This window comes from Petaurus breviceps, unplaced genomic scaffold (genome assembly GCF_028583685.1).
Source record: "Petaurus breviceps papuanus isolate PSGF00001 unplaced genomic scaffold, PetGlider_PUasm1.0 90977, whole genome shotgun sequence".
NCBI classification, from domain to species: domain Eukaryota; kingdom Metazoa; phylum Chordata; class Mammalia; order Diprotodontia; family Petauridae; genus Petaurus; species Petaurus breviceps.
In genome coordinates, this window is record NW_027187391.1 from 50,242,853 (window position 1) to 50,256,011 (window position 13,159).

Below are 13,159 nucleotides of genomic sequence, written 5' to 3' on the forward strand. Positions count from 1 at the left end.
AGAATTATCAATACGTAGATGTGAAGGACAAACTGAGAGGTAAGTGCAGTATGGACTTTGAGAACCAGTTGTTGGGAGTGTCTCAACTTTTGCCCCCAGGGCAAAAAGCCCCTGAGCACTGCAGTGCAGCCTTCACTGCCACATGGCAGCTTCAGCTCCTGGCCTGCAGAGTGTAGGGGCCCAAGCCACCAGTCTGAGGGGTAATCGCTCTTGCTTTAACCTGCTTGGATCTGGACTGCTGTCTAGGGTAGAGGTCCTGGGGTGTGCGTCCACCTTGCCAGAGCATTTGGAGGGTTCAGCAAGGGCTCCCAATTAACACCTCCAGCAGCTGAGAAAACCCCAGCTTTTGGGATGGAAGCTCCCCTGTCTGGTAGCAGAGTTCTACTGTGGCAAAAAGTCCAAAAGTAAGTAATTGAGTGGCGACATACCCAGGCAAAGGAAACAAAATAAACAGAAGAACCTAACATTAGACTCATATTTTGGGGACACAAAGGATCAAAGCATGGAACAGGAGGAAGACAGTGAAGTCAGAACTCCTGCACCAAAAACATCAAAGGAAAATATGAGCTGGTTATAGGCCATAGAGGACCTTAAGAAGCAAATAAAAGAAGTGGAGAAAAAATTGAGAAGAGAAATGAGAAAAATGCAAGAAAATTATAAAATGGTAGCCAAAAGCCTGAATGAAGCAAATAACATCTTAAAAACAGACTAACTCAAATGGCAAAAGAGGCTCAAAAAGTCAATGAGGGGAGGAATGCCTTAAAAAGCTGAACTTGCCAGATGGAAAAAGAATCTCAAAAGCTCAATGAGGAGAATCATTGCTTCAGAATTAGATTGGAGCAAATGGAAGCTAATGACTTTATGAGAAATCAAGATGCTATTAAACAGATCCAAACAAATGAAAGAATAGAAGGCAATGTGAAATATCTCATGGGAAAAACCACTGACCTAGAAAATAGATCCAGGAGAGATAATTTAAAAAATTATTGGACTACCTGAAAGCCTTGGTCAAAGAAAGAACCTATAAATAATCCTCCAAGAAATTCTCAAGGAAAACTGCCCTGATGTTTTAGAACCACAGGGCAAAGTAGAGCTTGAAAGAATCCACAGATCACCTCCTGAAAAAGATCCCAAAAAGAAAACTCCTAGAAATATTACAATCAGGTTCCAAAATTCCCAGATCAAGTAGAGAATATTACAAACAGCCAGGAAGAAACAATTTGAATATTGTGGAAACCATCAGGATAACCCAGGATCTCGCAGCTTTCTACACTGAGGGATCGAAGGGCTTGGAATATGATATTCTAGAGGGCAAAGGAGCTGGGATTAAAACCAAGAATCACCTATCCAGCAAAACTGAGTATCATGTTTCAGGGGAAAATATGGTCATTCAGGGGAATAGAAGACTTTCAAGCATTCTTGCTGAAAAAAGCAGAGTTGAATAGAAAATTTGACATTCAGATACAAGAAGTAAGAGAAGCATGATAAGGTAAACAGAGAAAAGAAACCATAAGGAACTTATCAAATTTGAACTATTAACATTCCTACATGGAAAAATGATAATTGTACTGATGACACTTTTCTCAGTATCAAAATAGTTGAAGGGAATATATATATATATATATATATATATATATATATATATAATATATATGTCTATAATGGAGGGTATACAGGCATATGAATATATATGTGAATATGTGTATATATGTATACAGGTAGACATCGATAGAGGGCACAGGACCAATTTAATATGAAGGATGATACATAAAATGTGAAATTAAGAGGTGAGAGAGGAATATAATGAAAGGAGATGGGGAGAGACAGAATGGAGTAAACTATCTCATATAGAAGAGGCAAGGGAAAATGGTTGCAATGGAGGGGAAGAATAGGAAGGTAAAAGGGAATGGGTCAAACTTTTTCTCATTGAATTTGGCTCTTAGGAGGGAATGAAATACACACTAAATAGGGTATCTCCCCCTACAGAAGAGTAGGGGGGGAAAGGGATAAGAGGGGGGATGATAGAAGGGAGGGAAGGCTGGGGGGGAGGGAAGTTGGAAGCACCCACTTTTGAAAAGGGACGGGATCAAGGTAGAGAATAGAACTAGTGGGAGGTGGGATAGGAGGGAGGGAAATATAGTCAGTCTTTTACAATATATCAACTATGTTAATGGTTCGCATAAGCTACACATGTACAACTTATACTGAACTGCTTATCTTTCCAGTAAGCGCGGGTGACAAGGGAGGAAGGGAATGAATCTGGGATTCAAAGTTTTAATATCAAATGTTTAAATATATATATATATATATATGTATATATATATATACTATTAATAATACTATTTTACATGTAATTGGGAAATAAGATATACAGGCACTGGGGTTTAGAGATGCACCATGACCTACTGGAAAAGTTGAAAGGGGTATGGGAGAAAATATGGGAGAGAGAAGATTGGAGGAGGGGATATACTATGGGACTGCTATTTTGGGGCAGTGGGTAGGGAAAAAATAGCGTGAAAATGTGTAACTCAAAATCAGAAGTTAATAAAGCATTTGAAAAATGAAAAAAAATCATCATTCATTCCTAAAAAAAAGAAAGAAAACAACTTATTAACATTTTCTATGCTTTATTGTATTTTTATTTATGCTTTGTTCTTATTTTAATCTGCTTATGGCAGTACTCATGAATGTTTCTGAGTTGCCCATAGTCCCATATTTGACAGATCTGATCTATGCAATAGACATTTTTCATTGATTATTTTTCCCGAGTGTGGGCAGTTAAGTTCAAATACTTTTAAGTTATTATGAAATTATTTTGTAAACCTTGAAATACATCAAGAAAACATTGTCATGACTGTATTATTAGCAAATAGAAATATCTTGTGGATATAATCAGCTACATAGAATTCTTTTTTATTTAGAAACATTGCTGAATATCCCTTATGTCATGGCATACTTATATCTTCCTGTTTTATGACTTCTTTGAATTATTAGAGAAATAGGAAAAAAAAGTTTCCTCTGTAATGTCTTTCAAGAAATCTGTTTTTGGGATATATGTGTGTTTATGTGTGTGAGTGTATCTGTGTGTTTCTACACACACACACACACACATATACATATATATATATATATATATATATATATATATATATGTCACATTTTAAAGGGAACCTTTTATGAAGGTTTTTTTTTTTTTGCTTTAGTCAATCAAATGTTTCTTTAATTGTAAATAACAACAAGTACAATAGGATGTTGGATTCCTAGCACTGTCAATTCCACTGTATGACTTTAAATATTTACTTTGCTATATAAAATAATGTGTGAAAGCTTATCTGTCCCCTTCTCCTATCTTCCTCAGGAATGTCCACCAGATATATATGCATTATTCTCATGAACATTTTTGTCAAAATAGGAAAGAGGGTATATGAGATGGTGTTTACTTATATTTTTCATCTTTTATATTTCCAACAATATATGAATTCAATTTGGATTTATCAAGTTATTGGTATAATTTATCTCTCTTATGATTTCTACGATCGATAGCAATGCATAAGGAGACATCTTGTACAAAATGGCCCCTTTGTAAATGCTCAGAATGACCATGGCATTGTGAAATGAACATGGGTCCCATGAAATTATGTTTGTTTTTTTTTTTTTTGCTGTCCTTTACAATTCAATTCAACTAGTTCTATCAACTGCTTTATGTACCTCTTCAAAGAGAAAGGAAATAAATAATATAAGATTGACTTGGTGATCGTACTTAAATGGAAGTTTTGAGGAGAGATTCTAATTAGTGGGAAATGCTGCTAGGGTGGAGCAGGAAACTTCCAAGTCTGAATTGCAGAACTGGAATAAAGCTTTAAGAAAAAGAACTGGGGAAAGTTAAAGAAGGTCAAGAGTACTGTAGGGAAGGAAATGAGAATCATTCTTTACAGTTGTTCCCAAAACTGGGACTTCTAAGGGAAAAGAGTAAGCATTTAAGGGGCAGCCAGGTAGCACAGCGAGTAAGAGCACTGGCTCCAGTGTTGAGAAGACCTGGAGATCTAATCCCGGGCTCAGACACTTAGCACCCACCCAGAAACACCTGGCCGTGTAACCTTGAGCAAGTTACTTAACCCCAATTGCTTAGGGGCGGCCAGGTGGCTCAGCGAGTAAGAGCACCGGCTCCAGGGTCGGGATGACCTGGATCAAATCCGGGCTCAGACACTCAGCACCACACCCAGAAATAACTGGCCGTGTAACCTTGAGCAAGTTACTTAATCCCGATTGCTTAAAAAAAAAAAAAGTAAGCATTTATAAATCACCTCCCATGTGCCAGGAACTGTGCTAAATGCTTTGGAAATATTTATTATCTTATTTAATCTTCACAATAACCCTGTAAGTAAAGTGTTCTTATTCTCATTTTACAGTTGAAGAAAATGAGACAAGGGGAGATGATTTGAATTGCCTTGGGATATACAGCTACTAAGTGTTTAATAAGGTCAAATTTGAACTCAGATCTTCCTGATTCCAGGTCCAGTATTCTATTCATTATACCACCCAGCTGCCTAACAAGATGATTCTTAGTACTCTTCTACCAACATTGTTATTACTTCATAAACAGATGGGAGCTACATAGGACTCGGTGATATTTAATCATTTTTGTTTGTTTCATGCATTACCATGTCCAAAGACTTCATCATCTAGTGGTCAGTCTACTGGTGATAAGCCTCTGTAATTACACTGGATAGTTCTAAGAGAACAGACAATCCATCTCTCGGAAGGTTCACAGTGCCTGGTGGAACCTGGCAGAGTTTACAATCCAGTAACATAATGTTGACTACCCAGGTTCACTGCAATAACATAACGAGGGATTAAAGCATTGTGGAAGAAAAATGAACCTATTAACCATGTTACAATGTGCTTTAAAATTGGTTGTTGGAAAATATGCCTAAATAGGGAAATTCCAAACATGATTTTACAATAAAAATTGACTTCCTTGGTATTCCATCTGTGGAAATCTCTGTTAATAATCAATAGTTAATAAATATTTGTTAAGCAACTACTATGTGTCAGGTATTTTGCTAAGTGTTGGAGAAACAAAAAAGAGGCAAAATACAACCCCATGCCTTCAAGGCTTTCATAGTAAAATGGGGGAAAAAACATGAAAATAATTATGTACAAACAAGCTGTATGTAAGATGAGGAAATGATACAGTGTAGACACTAAGATCAAGAGAGATTGGAAAAAAGGCTTTTTGTATAAGGTGAGATTTTGCACATGTACACAATGAATGTTATTAATAACAATATACTGAAGGCACTTAAAATTTTTAAGTATCTTAGGAAGTTGCCAAAAATGAATTATGTTTTGTATTATATATTATTATCATATTTTAATTCTTTAAAAAAATGTCAGTTTACTTTTATCTTCTAAAATATTTATTATCCAGATTGTTTGATTAACTATGATTTCCCATTTCCTGATATGACATATAAGAAAGTTTGCTTTTACATGCATATTCAAAAGAAAAATTTAAATGAGTGAATGCAAATAAGTACTATCCAGAGTCCAGACCTAGAAGAATTAAATTTTAACTCCAAAATAACTCCTTAGTTAGAGAAATGAGATGACTCTGAGGTTGAAAAGAAACACATTTTTACCATTTGAATAAACCCTATTACAGATGAACCTGGAGGCACCCTATACTTTCTATTTGCAGGTCAAGTAGTTCACATTACTTTCTGAGCCTAATGCCCATAAAATTCTCAATGAAATTAATGGACCTATTCATGTCAATGGAAATATATTAGTCTGAGAGTAACTCCAGGAATGCATTATGGACAAAGAACTCTCTTCACATTCTGTTCACATCTTTACCTTTTGTGAAGGTGATGAATACTCAGACTCATTGAAAAACTCAGATGATCATATGAAATATGTCTAATGGCTTGTTTTCTCATGCGGATAGCTACAAGGCTTTCTTCTTTTATGATGTCTCTGTGTGGTATGTATATAAATCTAATACAGGCACAGATTCTTTGGCTACTTCTAGGTGAATGCATCTGTTGCTTTGGGATTTTAGTACATATACATTTTATGATTCCTGGAGGATGTAAGTATGTCAACGAATAGTGAGAAAACCATGGTATAGCTTCTCAAAGTCCTAATATTCCTAGTCATAAATGATAGCTACCTTGGGTCTCAGGAATCACTTACTAGCAACTGTTTTATGCTTTCCAAGTAATGAATTTCAAGTGAGACATATGGGGTAGGTGTTGGGGAGTAAATTTCAGAAGTCTGAAGATGAATGTCTATTAAGAAACCTATTTTGCTTCCTTCTCAGGACTCCATTAGGACTAGTAAAAATTCAACTCATCTAACTGAGGTAGGAGAGAGTGATGAAGTTTGTTGAACCTAAAAACCTGTGGGGAAGAGAAAACAAGTTAGATCTTTTAGAACACAGTTTAGTAAGAAGAATGTGTTTTATAATTCCCCAAAAGTGACATAGCAGTAAGAGATTTGATATATATTTCCTTGGCTTAAATTTTGGGAAAACAGACTTTTCATCTGCATGTCGAGAAAGCTGTTCTTTCATTTAGATTGAATGCTTTTTTATGGTACAACAAGGTTCTGAATGATGTGTATGATGTCATGAGGTAATGCACTAGCATCATGATGATTTCTCATATTTGAAGAATTGTTGCCAAAATATCACAAGTAATGGAGAGGCCATGTGAAATCACAAAGATATTTACTCACAAGATATGGTATCTTCCCTCAAATGTGGCCTATGTTATAATGAATGGCTGTATTTATTCAATGTTTCATTCCTTAAAACTGTAGCTGGAGAAGATAAAAAATAACTGATGTGTTATGCTGGTTCAGTGACCATATTAAAAGTTAGCTAAGGAGAATAAAGCTACCATTTATCATTTTCTGACATATGCAAATAATAATGGATAGTTTGAATTCAGAGTCTTCTAAAAGTTTCAGAGTGCATCCAGACAGAGGTATTCCATGCTCAATGAAAGAGATATGTTTCTGAGGAGCTGTGTATATACTAAATATTATTAGCAAAATTATATTTTGGAAAAATGAAGTTATTTAAAAGAATTCTATGTTGACCACATTTCTAATGCCTTTGATTTAAAAAAAAATTTCCTTTTGCAATTCGTAATAAATAAATATATGTTAATTTAAAATAAAGTTAATCAGTCTATTCATCTCAACTTGGAAATTCAAGATTAATTAAGGAACTATATAAAACTGTTTATGGTGATGGAAGGAAGCAAATTAATAAGAATTCATTAAGTATTTTCTATGTAACAGTTCCAGGTAACTACATGGTTCCATGCTGGGCCAGGAGTCAGTAAGACCTGAGTTCAAATGTAGCTTCAGACACTAGCTGTGTGGCAATGGACAACATCTGTATGTTTTAATACATTGGAGAAGGAAATGGCAAACAACTCCAGTATCTTTGCCAAGAACATCCCATGGACAGGATTGGCATTTTAACTGAACAACATGACAGGCACCAAGCTAAGTGCTAGTGATGCATATAAGAAAAATGAAAGATAATAATTCCCGGCAGGAGCCTACATTCAATAGTGGAAGATAACACTCAAAAGAGAGCTGGAAAGTGGGGAAAAGGATCAAGGTATCTGGTGTGAGGGACTTCAGAGCCAGAAAGTAAGGAACAGAACCAGAGGAGGAATGAAGGCCAGTCTGGGCCCCTCCATAAGACAGACAGTAAGAGGAACTCACCAAAGGGAAACCAAGGAATCCAAAGTCAGATTGCTGTGCTTGCTTTGATTCCTTTGCTTGCTCATATTGCCACTCAATTACTTGACTTTTGAACTTTTTTTCACAGTAGAACTCTGTTTTCAGAGAGGAGAACTTTGTCCCAAATTGCTGGGGTTTTCTCAGTTGCTGGAGTTATTAGTTGGCTGCCCTCTTTGAAGTTTCCACGAGCTCTGGTTCACTGCTCACACACCCCAGGACCTCCACCCTAGACAGCAATTCTGATCCAAGCAGATTAAATCGAGATTGATTACCCTTCAGAATATTTACTTGGTCCCCCTATAATCTACAGGCCAGGAGCTCTGAAGCAGCCATGTAGCTGCGGCTGCCATGCCTCAGCTGCTTTTCCCTCAAGGAGCAGAGGCCAGACCATAACCCCGGACTCCCTATTCCCACAGAGTCCACACTGACCTCTCACTTTTTCTTTGGCATCTATGGGTTGATAATTCTGGAAACCATCACAGCTGCTGGTGATCTACTCTCCTGACCTCCCTCTAACTAATGGACTTTCTATGAGATTTACAGCTGAACCCTTCAGCTGCAGTCTCCATAAGAATTTAAATTTGATCTCCTAGGAGGCAGGGACTGGATTGTTATTGTATTTGTATCCTTGGAGGTTAGCATATAGTGAATGAATATTTATCATATGGTGAATTAATGAATGAAATTCAATAATCAATAAATATTTATTAAGTACCTACTTCATGCCAGGAGGGCACCTACCCATTGCAGTTAATAGAGTGACTGGCTTGGAGTCAGGAAGACTCATCTCTCTAAGTTCAATTTTCATCTAGGAGGTAAAACATATATCAATTTGTTTAGGGTAAAAAAAAAGAATGTGAATTTATGAAACAGACATTCCTCTTTATTGTAATATATTTACTAAAATCTAGCATAGGTATCAAAATTTGTCCTTACCATACCTTGATACTTTGGAATAGCAATTGTAGCTATCATTCCTATTTTACAGATAAGGTAACTGAGACTTAAAGAGGTTAAGATACTATTGGTATTGTGCTACTCATGGGTGATTCAAATATCTTGACTTTTTCTTGTGTCATTTCCTTACTTTGACTTATTATGTTTGACTTTTTTTTATCTTTATTGATAATGATGATGTTAATGATATAATAAATGGTAGTCTAATTTAGTACCCTATATTTATAAAATAACTTTACAACCATTATATTATTTGAGTCTTCCAATAACCTAAACTTATGATGTTGGTATTATAATTGTTGTTATTCAAATTTTATACCTGAGTTTAAATAACATCTCCCTGGTTTTTCAGCAAACACATGTTAAATAGCTAGATTTGAACATACATCTTCCTGACTCCTAATGTAACCTTCTACACATTTTATTAACTAGCTCTCTAACTAGACACTTTGTTTAGGGACTTGTGGAAAGGATCCTAACATAGTTATGGGACTACTCATTCTGGCAACGTGATTTAAGTAACTAAAACATATGGGAAAATATGACAATGTATTTCACAATGACATTAAAGTTCCAATTTGGTGATTACCCAGAATCCATTAATTTGAATTATTTCCAAAGAATTGGACATTTATCATAGTCTGGCTATATTCCAGTTTGATAAGGAATTTGTGGAGATGACTGTGTGGTATCCGTGATTTCTTCCACTGTGATACTACAATGAAAACCAATGAGGATCATTTCCTAATGACAACATGGTAAGAAAGTACAGCCACAGGAGCTTTCTTCTACATTTTGGTTTCTGGGAGGGATTCTTTCATATTTTCCCCATTGTTCCTTCAAAAGCATCTTTGCATTATATGAAGAAAGTGTCTTCCCTATGGTTTAAAGCAGAATTGCAATAAATCTAATATACTTGAGTTTCATAGATTTCTCAGGAATGATTTTCCAAAAGCAAAAGAGGTTTCTGAATATGTACTGTATTTATTTCCAACCAGTATTCTTTAAGTATCAGATTTTCATAGTGACCACTTACTCTTCTTCAGTGGTTTCATTTAAACTAAGTGGTTTGTTTATATACAAAATATTGCATATTCAATAATCAATGACCATTTATAAAGTTTAATAAGTTTGATTTTAAAATATTCAGAAAAAATTAAGATGGCTATTTTAAAAGAGATTCTGGTAAGAATGTGAGCTAGTTGTAACACAAAAATTCAGGAGTTATGGGGTGCAGGCAGTGCAAAAAGGGGGGTCCTCAACAAATTTTACTAACATCAGATAGCTTCCTGATTCTCTTTGATGAGGCAAGATTCAATTGTATGATCAGAATAAAGCTTCTTAGCAATAGAAATCTGTGGATGGAAGGAGAATTCAGAAACTTAGAGGAAGTGAAATCACTCTGAAACACACCAGTGCTGAAGATTTTAGTGTAATCTAGAAATTAGAGAAATTCAACTTGGTGTAGGAAGTAAGGGTGTAATAGGGTGAGGTAATCAATTCTCATTACTTTTTAATACTAAGTATCAAGGCAAGATGAGATAGTGGTCCACATCTATATTTTCATCTTACAAGGAACTCTGAATGTAGAAATTGCACATCATATGAATGTGGAAATTATACATCATTTAAATGCAGAAAATGCAGATCATCACTTGCTCTGAAATATACAGTAGGAAAAAACAGATGAGTGGAGAGCCAAAGTTAATTGGTTTTCCTAAGGCCACAGAGACAGAATGTGAAAGAAAAAGGAATTTAATCTAGTTCTTCCTGACTCTGAGTCCAGCTTTCTGTTTACCAGGCTGTGTTGCCTCTATTAATATGAGAATTTACATTTGGAACAGAAGAATGGATTTTTAATGGATTTTTAATGGTTTTTTGGGAAGCTTTTGGCTTCATGATTCCTGAATAGCTTAAGTGACTTCTAAGGTCTTTTCCAAATCTGTGATTCTTTGATTCCAGAAGTCCAAGGTAAAAAGAAGATTTTAAGGGGGTAACACCAAGTAGACCACTTGTGAACCAGGAAGGGACAGTAAGCTTATTGCTAGGCTTTTTCTCTCTATGGAAAAACTCTTTTGAAAGGTAAAGAAAGTAAACACCTAGCAAATAACCTCTAATGAGAAGATAGGACAAAATAGCAGGTTCTAAATAAAATTTGAGAGTTTATACAGCCTTTCTAATCTAAATCTTCTTTGGTTAAGAATTGGACAACATGAACCTTCTAAAGAGGTGATTCTTCATATGAACTGATATAGTGAGATAACAACTGAAAATGTTCTAACAATAAAAATAATGGGGTACATTTAAAAATATTAAAGTCTATTGCTATTTACTTTTTTTTTGCCTTTTGGAGGGCAATTGGGGTTAAGTAACTTGCCCAAGGTTACATGGCTAGTTTGTGTGTGTGTGTGTGTGTGTGTGTGTGTGTGTGTGTGTGTGTGTGTACTAAGTGTCTGAGACTGGAACCAAACTCAGGTCCTCCTGACTCCAGGGCCAGCACTTTACTCAATCAGCCACCTAGCTGCCTTATTTACTTTTTTTTTTTAAAAAGCAATTGGGGTTAAGTAGCTTGCCCAAGGTTACACTGCCAGTTTTTTTTTTTTTGTATGGGTGTTAAGTATCTGAGGCCAGAACCAATCCCAGGTCCTCCCAACTCTGGGGCTGGCATTCTTACTCACTGTGCCACCTAGCTGCCGCATTGCTATTTACTTTTTATTAAAATGAGTCTATGTTTGTGTAGTTTACTATTTCTATTCACCGTATATCATAAACACATATGCCTTCCTGTAATTTTCCTTGGTTATACCTCTTACACATGTACCTTCCTATAGCTCTCCTTGTACCTGTTATAAAACTCCTTAAAGTTGTATAATTATTCTGAAGACAAAATACTTAAAAATCCATATTAAAAGTATTAGTTGAATATTCTTCAGTTATCTGTAGACTTCTCTGATATAGGTCATCACATGCGTAAATGAAGCTAGAAAAAGATCATTCCATAAATATTTATCAAGCAAATGTTATGTGCAAGGTGCCATGCTAAGTACTGAGCAAAATAGAATGAACTGTCACTATATATTATAAACATAAGGTTAAACTGTTTACCTTTCTTTATAGAAGAAGATGATATATGTAACTTCTCTAAGAAGTTCATCATTAAGGCAGTTAGAAATATTATACAAGATAGAGATCAGGGAAATAAGTTGGTCATGTTTGGTTGAATTTTTTAAATGGAAGGACAAGAAAGAGAGATGCCCTGGGAATAATGGGAAAAAGAGAGGAAGAATGGAGGGAGGGAATTATCTCACATAAACGTGATATGAAAGAAGAATTTTTTTCAGTGGAGGTGAAAATGGTTGGTTGACAGGGCTGTCAATGCTTGAAACTCACTCTCATTTAGTTTGTTTCAAAGAGGGAAAATACATTCAATTGGGTATAGAAATTATCTGTCCAACATGGAAGTAGGAGGTAGAGGGAAAAAAGGGAAAGGGACGAATGATAAAAGAGGGGGCAGAAAAAGGAAGGCAGTGATTAGAAGCAAAACAGCCTCTACAGGAGCAACAAGATAAAAAGAGAGAGGAAGATAAACAGAATAAAACAGGATGGAAGGAAATATGCATTTAATAATCATAACTTTTAGGGGCGGCCAGGTGGCTAAGCAAATAAGAGTACCAGCTCCAGTGTTGGGATGACCTGGGGATCAAATCTGGGCTCAGATACTTAGCACCACACCCCAAAATAACTGTCCATGTAACCTTGAGCAAGTTAATTAACCCCAATTTCTTAAAAAAAAGAATAATAATCATAACTTTGAATGAGAATGGAATGAACTCATTCATAAAATGGAAGCAGATAGCTGAATGGATTAGAAATAACAATGCAAGAATATGTTGTTCATAAGAAACATAAGAGAAATAGAGAAATACACAGAGAATGAAAAGAAGGGGGTGGTGCAGGATCTAGTATACTTCAGCTAAACTAAAAATGATAGGGGTAGCAATCCTGGTCTCAAAGTAAAATTAAAAAATATTCTTAATTAGAGAAGGTAAGCAGGGAAAATACATCTTGCTAAAAGGTACTATAGACAATGAAGTAATATCAATACGAAACATATATGTACCAAATGGCATAACATCCAAATTCATAAAGGAAGAGTTAGATGAAATGATGGAGAAAGTAGAAAGCAAAATGATATTAGTGAGGGGACATCAACTTTCACCTTTCAAAGATAGAAACCATAAAATAAATAAGGAATAAATTAAGGAGATGAATAGAATCTTAGAAGAGTCAGGTATGCTAGACCTCTAGAGAAAACAGAATAAGAATAGAAAAGGGTATGCTTTTTCTCAGATTTACATGACAGCTTCAAAGAAATTCACCATGTATGGGGCCATCAAAACCTCAAAATCCAATGAGAAGGGCAGCTTCATGTCACAGT

General features: G+C 35.5%; 1 long non-coding RNA gene across 1 annotated transcript in view; it reads right to left on the reverse strand.

Annotated features, from left to right (window-relative positions):
* Positions 1–13,159, reverse strand: part of LOC138153312 (uncharacterized) — an 833,457-nt gene that overhangs the window by 389,877 nt on the left and 430,421 nt on the right. The gene's annotated exons all lie outside the window — the stretch shown is intronic.